Source organism: Somniosus microcephalus, chromosome 3 (assembly GCF_052327205.1).
Source record: "Somniosus microcephalus isolate GS21.2 chromosome 3, FLI_Smic_1.0, whole genome shotgun sequence".
NCBI classification, from domain to species: domain Eukaryota; kingdom Metazoa; phylum Chordata; class Chondrichthyes; order Squaliformes; family Somniosidae; genus Somniosus; species Somniosus microcephalus.
In genome coordinates, this window is record NC_140989.1 from 303,019,213 (window position 1) to 303,032,013 (window position 12,801).

The following is a 12,801-nucleotide window of genomic DNA, read 5'->3' on the forward strand; positions in this document are numbered from 1 at the left end:
CTTCCCCCAATTTAGAACCTTTATTTCTGGTCCATCTTTGTCCTTTTCCATGACGTTTTCCTTCAAGTATTTATCCAATTCTCGTTGAATGTTACTATTGAATCTGCTTCCACCATCCTTTCAGGTAGTACTTTCCAGATTACAATGACTCGCTGTGTAAAAATAAAGGCCTAGAAATTCAGTATAGCCACTTTTGGGGCGGAAAAGTCGGGCGGCCGCTAAAGTTTGCGCCCGGCGCAAAGTCGAGGCCACTTCGCCGATATTCAGTAGCTTCGCCCTAAGAGTTTGCTCGAATGCTAAAACTGGCGTTCCACAACTATCTTTAGGCGCAAAGCCGGCGGTGCTGAGATAAACCGCCGAGGCCGGGCGCAGCGCAGGTGCGGTCATTTCTTAATTGACAGCAGACACCCTGGCGCCGGCCAGCTCTTAAAGGGGGAAGGGTTGAGTTCGTCTGCTGCCACGCCCTGGACACTGCAGCCCTCCAGCTAGGCCTAAACACTGCTGCTGAACAGAAATAGCGCCGGGAAAGATGCAGAAGGCCCGTGAACGAGCGCAGCGCTTCTCTGGCCATGATTTGAAGCTGCTGGTTGGGGCTTTGGAGAGGAGACGCAAACACCTGTTCCCGGACAGTGGGAAGAAGCCTGCGACCAGCGTCTACAGGAAAGCCTGGAGGGAGGTCGCCATCAGGGTGAGCCAACAGTGAGGTCCCCAGGAACTCTGTCCAATGCAGAAAAAAGTTCAATGACCTCACCAGGATTGTCAGGGTGAGTACCCTTTCCAGTGTCCTCCTCATCCTTGCATGTGCACCTCACATTATGGGCAAAGGGACCTGAAAGCCCTAATGGCCAGCCCTCATCCAGCAGCTATGGGACTGGCATGAACATCAATTGCACATTCTGCACTTTACACACTGGCCAAGCTATTCGACCATGGGAGGCAGTGCACACCAGATCAGGGCGCCACACTGGCCAAGCTATTTGACCATGGGAGGCAGTGCACACCAGATGAGGGCTACACACTGTACTTAGAGGCTGTCCTTTCTCTTGCAGGCCAAGCTGGCCCACAATCAGAAGAGCCGGACTGAGACCGGGGGAGGCGGTCCCCAGATCCAGCAGCTCACTGACCTGGAAGAGCGCGTGGGTCGTCTCATGGGAGCCCGGGTGATTGGCCCCGTTGCCAGTGGAGATGCCGACCCTGTTCTGGGCACCAATGGTAAGGACATCACCTTTTGGACCTCTCTCGTCCCACTTGCGCATCAGGTCTACATCCTTTGCCACTGTCCGACCAATGCGCTGAATGCCACCACTCATGCCTCCCTCGCTGACGCCCTCTCCTCAATCTAAAGCTACTCTTGTCCCTTCCTGCTTTCAGATGGTGAGGAGGAGGTCCCTGAAGCTGCCACTGACAGCCCCTTGGAAGAGGAGGAGGAGGAGGAGGAGGAAGAGGAAGAGGAAGGCGGCCCATCAGGGGAACCCTCACCCGCGCCAGGGGATGCCAATGTAGGGGACACGTCTTCCCTGGAGGAGAGCGTGGGGGAAGTGTCGGAGGGGAGTGTCGCTCCTGGGACCAGTGGCGTGCAGCAACGCAGGGGGTGTGCGGTTGCTCAGCGGCCTTCTTCCCAGAGGGGTGTAGTTGCTGGGCCCAGTGGCATCCAGCAACGCGGGAAGGGTCGGCCAGCTCGGCGGCCTTCTCCCCAGAGGGAGAGTCCGGCCTCCAGTCCAGCGACGGTCAACTCCGAGGAGCTGCGCCTCCTCAATCAAATGTCCGTGGACTCGGAGCGCCGGCACACCGAGCTCATAGGGGTTGTGGCACGGATGCCTGAGGCCATCGAGTCCCTGGCTCATAGTGTGGCTGAGTTCGGGGCCTCACAGGCCAGGAGTTTGGAGCTATTCGGGGCAGCACAGGACGCGAGTCATGCCGAATTCGTGGCAGCACAGGCAGAGAGTTGGGTGGAATTCGGGGCAGCTCACGCAGCGAGTGGGCAGGTGATCAGTGGTGCCGTGCAGTCACTGGCTGGTCTGATGCGGTCACAGACCAGGGCAGCACGGGCACTCACTGCTGCCACACTCGCTGCGTCAGCCAGGCATCGCCAGGACACCCGCCGCGCTGTAGCAGCACAGCGGTCTGTCGTTCGGCACATTGCAGCGCATGCTGCAGTGCAGGCCCGGGCGAGTGCCAGTGTGTCACTTGACCAGCGGCCTGCCATACGCCAGCTTGCCCCCATTCCTCCAGCCGCCACTGTCACTCCCCCAGTGGAGCTGCCACGAGATGCTGGTCCGACTGATGCTGGCCAGCCACAGCTGCAGCATTCACCAGCCGGCCCCTCGAGGCCCAGACCTCGTCTAGGCCGACCCCCAAGGGCATCTGCCGTGATGACATGTGCCCCTCAGGAGCCTTCCCCCAGCCTTGCAGCAGCCACTGGGCACGGTTTGAGGAGGAGCAGCAGGGCGGCCAGGGGCCGCCAAAGGCTGGACAAGGAATCGCCCTCGCGGGCCACAAAGTAGAGGGTGTGGACAAATGTTTGTTTATATTGGGATGGTTGTTTTGTTTCTGGGGATGGTTGTTTTGTTTCTGGGGATGGTTGTTTTGTTTCTGGGGATGGTTGTTTTGTTAAGGCCGAGGATGAAGACCATTTTTGTTTAAATGTTTTGTTATTCCTCCCCTGGTTGTGGGAGTGAGTGATGTGTGTGACTGTTTTTTGGGGGGTGTTGTCTGTTTTTGGGTTTCATGTGGGAAGGGCCCTGAGTTTGTTCAATAAAGCATTTTATTTATTCATATTGTCCATGTTTGATCTTTGAAGTGTTTGTTGCCTTAAGCGGCTGAGGGCTTGCGGAGTGGCTGCATTCATGTTCTTTCATTGGCACAAGCCATTCCCTGACAGGGGGCCTAGAAGTGACGTTCAATAAGCCGCCGACGGGCGGCCCTTGGACCTTGTGCCTCCCTTCTGGCCTGGTACTCCTCCTCCTCCTCCTCCTCCTCCTCCTCCTCCTCATGCTCCTCCTGCTCCTCCTCCTGAGGTGGTGCTCCAGCGTGAGGTGGCAGTGCCTGAGTCCTGCGGATAGCCAGGTTGTGCAGCATGCAGCAAACGACCACGAACTGGGAGACTCGCTCTGGCGAATACTGCAGAGATCCGCCGGAACGATCCAGGCAGCGGAACCGTTGCTTGAGGACGCCAATTGTTTGTTCTATGATGTTCCTAGTCGCTTGATGGCTCTCGTTGTATGCCTCTTCAGCAGGGGACCTGGGCGCGTGGAGCGGGGTCATGAGCCAGGTACACAAAGGATAGCCTTTGTCCCCGATAAGCCATCCTCTTGGGTGAGGCTGTGCCTGGAAGATATCAGCCACAGTAGTCTGTCGCAGGATAAAGGCATCGTGGCTGCTGCCTGGAAAGCGGGCATTGACAGCTAGGATGCGCTGCCCGAGGCCCACAGCCCCGAGACCGGAGAAGCAGTGGACCTGCGCGGGAGCAGCCCGAGGCGGGAGAGCTTAAAGGCTTGAAAGGGAGCAGTCAGAGGCACCGAGGCCCACAGCCCCGAGACCGGAGAAGCAGCGGACCTGCGCGGGAGCAGCCCGAGGCGGGAGAGCTTAAAGGCTTGAAAGGGAGCAGTCAGAGGCACCGAGGCCCACAGCCCCGAGACCGGAGAAGCAGCGGGCCTGCGCGGTAGCAGCCCGAGGCGGGAGAGCTTAAAGGCTTGAAAGGGAGCAGTCAGAGGCACCGAGGCCCACAGCCCCGAGACCGGAGAAGCAGCGGACCTGCGTGGGAGCAGCCCGAGGCGGGAGAGCTTAAAGGCTTGAAAGGGAGCAGTCAGAGGCACCGAGGCCCACAGCCCCGAGACCGGAGAAGCGGCGGACCTGCGCGGGAGCAGCCCGAGGCGGGAGAGCTTAAAGGCTTGAGAGGGAGCAGTCAGAGGCACCGAGGCCCACAGCCCCGAGACCGGAGAAGCAGCGGACCTGCGCGGGAACAGCCCGAGGTGTCTGAGTATAAGAGGGAGCAGTCAGAGGCACCGACCAATCCAGGTTCCAGGAGAGAGGTAAAAAGTGAGATTTAAGGTGGTCATGGAAAAGGACAAAGACGGCCCGGAAATAAGGGTTCTAAATTGGGGGAAGGCCGATTTTAATATGATAAGGCATGATCTGGCCAAAGTGGACTGAGAGCAGCTACTTATAGGAAAATCCACATCAAAACAGTGGGAGACTTTCAGAAGGGAAATAGAGAGAGTACAACGCCAACATGTTCCTGTAAAGGTCAAGGGTGGGACCAACAAGCAAAGGGAACCTTGGATGACAAGGGATATACAAAAATGCATTAGGAATAAAAGGGGGGCTTTTGGCAGTTACAAAAGACTAAAGACGGAAGAAGCCCTAGAGGAGTATAAAAAGTGCAGGGGCGTACTTAAAAAAGAAATTAGGAGGGCGAGGAAGGGCCATGAAATAACACTGGCGAGCAAAATAAAGGAAAATCCTAAGATGTTTTATAAGTATATTAAGGGCAAGAGGACAACCAGGGAAAGGGTAGGGCCCATTAGGGACCAAAGTGGCAATCTGTGTGTAGAGCCAGATGAGGTAGGCGGGGTTTTAAATGAATTTTTTGCATCTGTGTTCACTATGGAGAAAGACGATGCAGACATAGAAATCGGGCAAGGGGACTGTGACATACTTGAACATATTAGCATCGAGAGGGAGGAGGTGCTAGCGGTTTTAGCAGGCCAAAAAGTGGATAAATCCCCAGGCCCGGACGAGATGTATCCCAGGCTGCTGTGGGAGGCAAAGGAGGAGATTGCAGGGGCTCTGACACAAATTTTCAGAACCTCTCTGGCCACAGGGGATGTACCAGAGGACTGGAGAACAGCTAATGTAGTACCATTATTCAAGAAGGGTAGCAGGGATAAACCAGGGAATTACAGGCCAGTGAGCCTAACATCTGTGGTAGGGAAATTATTGGAAAAAATTCTGAGGGACAAAATTAGTCTCCACTTGGAGAGGCAAGGATTAATCGGGGATAGTCAGCATGGCTTTGTCAAGGGTAAATCATGTCTGACAAATCTGATTGAATTTTTCGAGGGGGTGACTAGGGGGGTGGATGAGGGAAATGCTGTGGATGTGGTTTACATGGACTTCAGTAATGCTTTTGACAAAGTCCCGCATGGGAGACTGGTCAAGAAGGTAAGAGCCCATGGGATCCAGGGTGCCTTGGCGCGTTGGATCCTAAACTGGCTGAGCGGCAGGAGGCAGAGGGTGATGGTCGAAGGTTGCTTTTGTGACTGGAAGCCTGTGTCCAGTGGGGTACCTCAGGGATCGGTGCTGGGTCCCTTGTTGTTTGTGATCTACATAAATGATTTGGATGAGAATGTAAAAGGTATGATCAGTAAGTTCGCAGATGACACGAAAATTGGTGGGGTGGTAAATTGCGAGGAGGAAAGCCTCAGGCTACAGGACGATATAAACGGGTTGGTCAGATGGGCGGAAAAGTGGCAAATGGAATTTAACCCTGAAAAGTGCGAGGTGATGCATTTTGGACGGACAAATAAGGCAAGGGAATACACAATGAGTGGTAGGACCCTAGGAAGTACAGAGGGTCAGAGGGACCTTGGTGTACATGTACATAGATCCCTGAAGGCAGCGGAACAGGTAGATAAGGTGGTTAAAAAGGCATATGGGATACTTGCCTTCATTAGCCGAGGCATAGAATATAAGAGCAGGGAGGTTATGGTGGAGCTGTACAAAACGCTGGTGAGGCCACAGCTGGAGTACTGTGTGCAGTTCTGGTCGCCTCACTATAGGAAGGATGTGATTGCTTTGGAGAGGGTGCAGAGAAGATTCACCAGGATGTTACCTGGGATGGAGCGCCTCAGCTATGAAGAGAGGCTGGACAGGCTGGGGTTGTTTTCCTTGGAGCAAAGAAGGCTGAGGGGGGACCTGATTGAGGTGTACAAAATGATGAGGGGCATAGATAGGGTAGATAAAGAGGAACTTTTCCCCTTAGTAGGGGGGTCAATAACAAGGGGGCATAGATTCAGGGTAAGGGGCAGGAGATTTAGAGGGGATTTGAGGAGGAACTTCTTCACCCAGAGGGTGGTTGGAATGTGGAACTCAATGCCTGAAAGGGTGGTAGAGGCAGGAACCCTCACAACATTCAAGAAGCATTTGGATGAGCACTTGAAATGCCATTGCATACAAGGCTATGGACCAAATGCTGGAAAATGGGATTAGGCTGGACAGGGATGGATGGGCGGCGCAGACACAATGGGCCGAAGGGCCTCTTTCTGTGCTGTAAAACTCTATGACTCTATGACTCTATGACCAGCTGTACGTTGAGGGAATTGTAGCCCTTCCGGTTGCGGTAATCCTCGGGATGGTCCAGAGGTGCCCGCAAAGCCACATGCGTGCAGTCAATGGCGCCCTGCACCATGGGGAAGTCCGTGATTCTTGCAAATCCCACTGCACGCTGCTGCTGCCTCTCCAGGGTCATGGGGAAGGAGATGAATTGGCGTCTCCTTCTGAAAAGGGCATTGGTGACCTGGTGGATGCAGCAATGAACGGCGAACTGGGATATGTTAGCAATATCCCCAGCAGCTGATTGGAAGGAGCTGGTGGCATAGAAGTTCAGAGCCACCGTCACCTTCACTTCCACCGACAGAGATGTCCTGCAACTCAGCTGTGGACGCAGATCTCTGTGAAGCAGATGGCAGATCTCTGCAACCACCTCCCTTCTGAATCACAGCCTCCTAACACATTGCGCGCCAGTCATGTTGAGATACGAGACCTGCTGGCGGTATTGCCTGAGTGGGTAAGGCCCACGTTGCCGACGCCTGTTGCCCCCTCTGCGTCTAGCCAGGGCTGCCCCTCTAACACAACGTCTGCGAGCCCTTCCGACATAATCCTGAAACTCAGCATTGGCACCCAATGCAGCCCCCATAATATGCTGGCAAACAATGAGATATCAGTGAAGGCGAATTGCAAATCTCTGGCCTGAAGCCAAAATACCTGTCCTAGTGTTGGCCCAAAGCAGTAAGCTCCCTTCCTTGGTTTTTTTCAAAAAATCCGTTGCACAAGTGTGATTGCTGCAAAATGGCAGCCCTTTATAGTGCAGGGTAAGTGCCCTTTAATTTGCGCTCCCCGCGGCCCGCTTCAGCTGTGCACCATTCCACTCCACTGTCGTTAGGGCCGCCTGGCGCACAATGGGCCGGCGCGACTGAAGTTCCGGTTTGGGGCGCACAAAGGGCATTGCACGAGGAAATGACGTCGTAATCTGCGCGCGCAGCAGGGCGCGCAAAGACTTTGCGCTGGCGCTAAATGTCTACTGAAGTTGGGGCGAGGCGCAGATCACGCTGCGCCCGGGCGCTAAGCGCCTAGCGCTCGAGATCTACTCCTCCTAAGGTGCTAACGGCTGGCGCACGCAACTGAATTTCTAGGCCAGAGTTTCCTCATGATGCCTCTGGTTCTTTTGCCAATCATCTTAAATCTGTGTCCTCTGTTTACCGATCCTTCTGTCACTGGAAACAGTTTCTCTTTATTTACTCTATCAAATCCATTCATAATTTTGAACACCTCTACCAAATCTCCCCTTAACCTTCTCTGCTCTAAGGAGAGCAACCCCAGCTTCTCCAGTCTCTCCACATAACTTAAGTCCCTCATCCCTGGTACCATTCTAGTAAATCTCTTCTGCGCCCTCTCCAAGGCCTTGACATCCTATGATGCATTTGAATATTTTCCCTAACTCCGCTCCCCATTCGTGCTCAGGTCCAAGCCCCACATATTTCACCCTCTCCTCCCCAGCACTCCTCTGCCGCTGCAGAGAGCCAACATCCGCTTGGGGGGTGACCAGAAACGGGACTGGTTAATGAAGAAATAGCCACGCGTCTAGGGGAAAAGAGAGTAAGACGGAGTAGGAAATGGTGTGCGGCTGGTTTGGTAGAGGATGAACAGGGACTAGAGGGCATGGGATTGGGCTTGGGGGTGGGATGAGGGGGTGACCAGGGACTTGGGGGGGCGGGCAGTGGATTGGAGCTTGAGGCAAGGGGGTGGAGAGAGTAATAGTGGATTGGGGTCAGGTGAGACAGTTGACTGGGGGTCAGCAGGAGAGGGGAAGTGGGAATGTGAGGGTTGGTGGGGGAGAATGGGGTGGAAGTGGGGAGCAGCATTTCATGCAGAGCCGGGAGCAGCAGCAGCAACATGATGAATGGGTGCGACACCATGAAAGGAGCAACTAGTAAAGGGGTGAGTGAAACCTGGGGACTTTATTGTGGTTAAATAGCGATAGTTTCCACTGGCGGGTGAATGGAGAGCAAGGGAACAGAGACCAATGATTCTCACTGGAAGAACCAAGAGGGAAGGGAGAAGGAAGGTCTTTGCACTGAGGGCTATTATACCATGGGATGCTTCACCACAAGTGGCTTTTGAAACAGAGACTACAACATAGTTTAAAAGGGAAAGGGATAAGTATTTGAAAAGGAAAATTATAAAAAGATCTGGGTGGGGGGGTGCGGGTGGCATGAGGTTACAGAAGAAAGCGTCAGCACCAGCACAGGCACCAGGGGCCGAATGGTCTCCTCCTGTGCAGTAATTGATGTCATTCTATGTAAACTCTCCCTTATTGAATTTGAGCCCAGGGAGTGATTTAGAAATGTTGGTGCTGAGCTGAGTTTAAGACTGAGTGGGAACACCACCATCTACAAGTTCCCCTCCAAGTCACACAACATCCTGACTTGGAAGTATATCGCCGTTCCTTCGTTGTTGCTTATTCAAAACCCTGGAACTCCCTCCCTAACAGCACAGTGGGAGTACCTTCACCACACGGACTGCAACGATTCAAGAAGGCGGCTCAGCACCACCTTCTCAATGGCAACTCGGGTTGGGCAATAAATGCTGGCCTTGCCAGAGACGCCCACATCCCGTGAATGAATAATTTTTTTTAAAAAAGGGACAATGTGACCTGTGAGAAGCGGCTGAAACACAGAGCCCAGTGCCCATTGTGCGATCTCTCAGTTTGGCTCATGTAGGTCAGTGCCAGATGGTTCTGGCATGTGAAGTCCGAGTGCAGATCAGCTCTGATTGAGGCTCCCAGTTCAGACTTACCACCTTCACACAGAACCTGAATGCAAAGCAGAGACCAATGAGATAGAGCGATGGTGCCCATTAAAAGTGACATCGACTGGGGAGCCTGACTCAGTGCAGCGGGATTCTAGCTGCAGTTACAGGGTGAATGTCAGCAGGTTATAGGATTACTACTAGTGACAGATAGGTTTCGGTGAGTTACACATATTACTACCAATTACACCGTAGGCTATCAGTGAGTTATTGTGTTACTGTTGGTTATGAGAGGAATATGAGTGTTACCAGGTGTTACTATTAGTTGCTAGAAATGTTCCCTGTAATTTTCTTTGGGCTGCGCGGCCCCTTTAACGGGCCCATTCAAAAGTCCACGCATGTGCGTTTTTTCAATTTAAAAGCCGGTTCACCGGCAGCACGGGACCCCTGAAGCGCTGCACAGTCGTGCAGCTTAAAGGGAACATTAGTTGCTGGTGGAATCAAAATTCCTCTCACCTCTGGTTTCCCCTCTGCAAATCTCTCCCCCATCTTTGGCTTCCTTTCTCCCCCACCCTCAATTTCCCATCACCTGCTCGTGGATGGCTTCCTTGTTCTTGGAATTTTTCCCACAGCAGCAGCTGCTGCAAACCTATGAGCTAAGATAATCAACTACAGGGGACAGGGGACAGGGGACCCAGTCTTTATAAGGTAAATGCAATAACATTTGCAGACATCGTGTGATCAGATGTCACGTAATTAAACCTCCGGGAATACCTCCAACCAGATTTGGCAACCTTAGATCATATATAGGTGGAAGTTATTGTAAACCTTCATCAGAACTCTTTGGGCTAGAGCTTACTGTTACCACTATTAGTGGACGAATGCTGAAAGCTTCCATGATGTCCCTGTCTGCTATTTTAATGCAAGAGTTAACCCATGTATTTTAAATGAGCTAAAGCCTTCACTAAAATAGTGTACTGGTGTATGTTATACAAATGTGGTAAAAATTCATCTGCTAATATTGCCAACAGTATATAAGTTAAGCTTAAAGAATGAGGCATTTCTCAAATGTTTTTTTCCTTAGAGTACAATGATCATTTAGACGTGAATTTTGTCTCATCTGGATAAATAGAGCAAGCCCTGTAAAGGAGCATGGTGGAAATCCTGTTCATCTTCTTCACTCCATGCAACTTGAAATTTCTCTCTGTATCTGATGAATTGAAGGTCTGAGGGAAAGTCTTTTACCACACTTTTACACTCTATGTTAGGTTTTCAAAAACAATGGTTTTGATACTCCCTATAATGAAAAGCTACTTGCAGTCCATCTGGTCACAACTAATCTTCAAGACTTTATGGGACTAATTATTATTCACAAGTACAATGAGATATATGAATTTTAAGATTTAATAACAATAAAATTACACTATAAAATAACCATAGAATGCTGCCAGTTTCTTGACTTGGAATTTACAGCAAGAACCTGCTCCATACTAAACTGCTGGGAATGTTCCAGCAGAATTAGTTCACATTTCACTTCAGTGGGCAGCATCCAATTCTCCACTGTTAAAGAAGATGCATAACTCTCAGACATATCTCCTAATATCAGAAATTATTTTAATTTTAAAAAAGTGTTTGAGAAGCACAAATATGATACAAAAATGTGACTGCAAAACATGAACTAAGTAGAAAGACTCATTTGCAACATCTGTATTCACAAATGTTCAGATCCTAAACTTTCTGGCCCACCCATAGGTCTGCACTATGAAGCATAACTTCAAAATGTCTTGAATGCATTTCAAAATAGACACAGAGTAGGAAGGAACTAAATGCAGTGTGGGAGGACGTCATGCGTTATATTGTGCCAGAAACTTTGAGATATTCCAAAGTAAATTCTTAAAAGTGTAGGGCTTTAGTATTTGTAAAGGAGTGTCAACCTTTTTTTTGGTAAAGAACAATTTTCAGAAAATCCTAATACAGTATGTCCTTTTAATAATTTACTTGTGAAGAACAATTAACAGAAGGCAATGAAAAACTCAGGTTTGTCTAGCTAACACTAGTGGGAAATGTAACATAGTTAAATTGTTATAATTGATATTAATTATTGTTCTTATTGTTGATAGTTTTGCAGAATACAATTCCATTATAAATTATATATACTTTTGTGACAATACAGTCAGTAATTGCTGAGTAATTTACAAAGGCAAAGGGTTTTGTTATTTTAAATTTTTACTCATCAACCTTTAACCCCATTCAGATGGATCATACAGTTATTTTTGGCATATGTGCCTAGTTGGAGCCAGTGCATTAGATGAAAGGCAAAACTTTAAACTATAAGGGGGAGAAATTCGGTATCGCCCTGTCTGGGGCGCTCTTATTGGCCAGGCGCAAAGTTTAGCGCCCGATGCTAATTATCGCCTCCAACTGCAAACTTGGCCTCTATCGCCCCTGGAGGTGATTTGAGCGCTAAATCAGGCGCTTCACACCTGTCTTAAGGCGCTAACGCTGAGGAGCGAGGCGCTACCTCAGAGCACTGGCGAAGCTCAGGTGATGTCAGTTAGTAATGGAACACAGACAGACTGGCGCTAGCCAGTTCTTAAAGGGGAGGGTCAATGTTGATGTCCAGCCACACCCTGTTCATTGCAGCCTTGAATCTCGGCCTGGAGAGACCTGTACATCAATTGTGCTGGAAACATCAATGGATAGGCCCAGGGAAAGAGTTCAGCACTTCAGCGACCAGGCCTTGGTGGCTCTGGTTGGCGCTGTGGAGCGGCAATGGGCAGTGTTCTACCTACAGAGTGGCAGGAGGACATTGCCCCGTGAATACAGGAGAGCCTGGAGGGAGGTGGCTCAGCACGTTTCCTCGAGGAGCCTGGTGCCGAGGACCCACACCCAATGTCGGAAGAAGTTCAACGACCTCACTCGGGTGGTCAGGGTGAGTGGCTGCTTTTCAATACCTCTACATCCCTCCATCTCAACTTCACTCTGTGCCCAGAGGGTTTAAAAACCCCAAATGCCCAACACTCAGCCAAGACCTATGGCCATCTCGTAAAACACACACGCACATTCCACACCTTGCATACATTAAGGGCTATTCAACTATGGGAGGCAAGCACATGGCTGCACATTCACTCAGACGCCGTCCCTTTTCTTGCAAGCCAAGCTCTCTCATAACAGGCGGCAGCAGCAATGCACAGGAGGAGGACCGGCTGACCTACACACCCTCAGCGATTTGGAGGCGCGCGTGCACAGGATCGTTGCCAGCCATGTCATAGATGCCGTGGTCACTGGAGAGGTCGACCCCCTTGGGGACAGCAATGGTAAGTTCATCAGCTTTCTCTCCTCTCTCATTCCGCTTGCCCCTCAACACCAGCCTTTTACACTTTCAATCCAACTTACTAAATCTCTCCAGTCCTTGCTCCCTTACTGCCCCCCTGTCCTGACGCTAAAGCCACTCTTGTACCTCCCTGCTTTCAGATAACGAACCACCAGCTGACCAGCCTGTCCCTCAACCTACCAGTGGCGGCGACGCCCCAGGCGAGGAGGAAGAAGAAGCCGGAACCTCAGCGCCTGCATCTCCCAAGGAAGCCCATGCCCACACTGGCACCACGTCTTCCCTGGAGGGGAGCAGGGGGGTCTTATGTTCATTAATAAATAGACATTCTTATTATGAACACAGCTAGCTTTTGCTAGACACTTTTATTGAGCACATGTGGACTAGGTACAGTATCTGTAGAGGCATCCATCTTGACTGCTGCCTTGTGGGTAGCCTAGTGC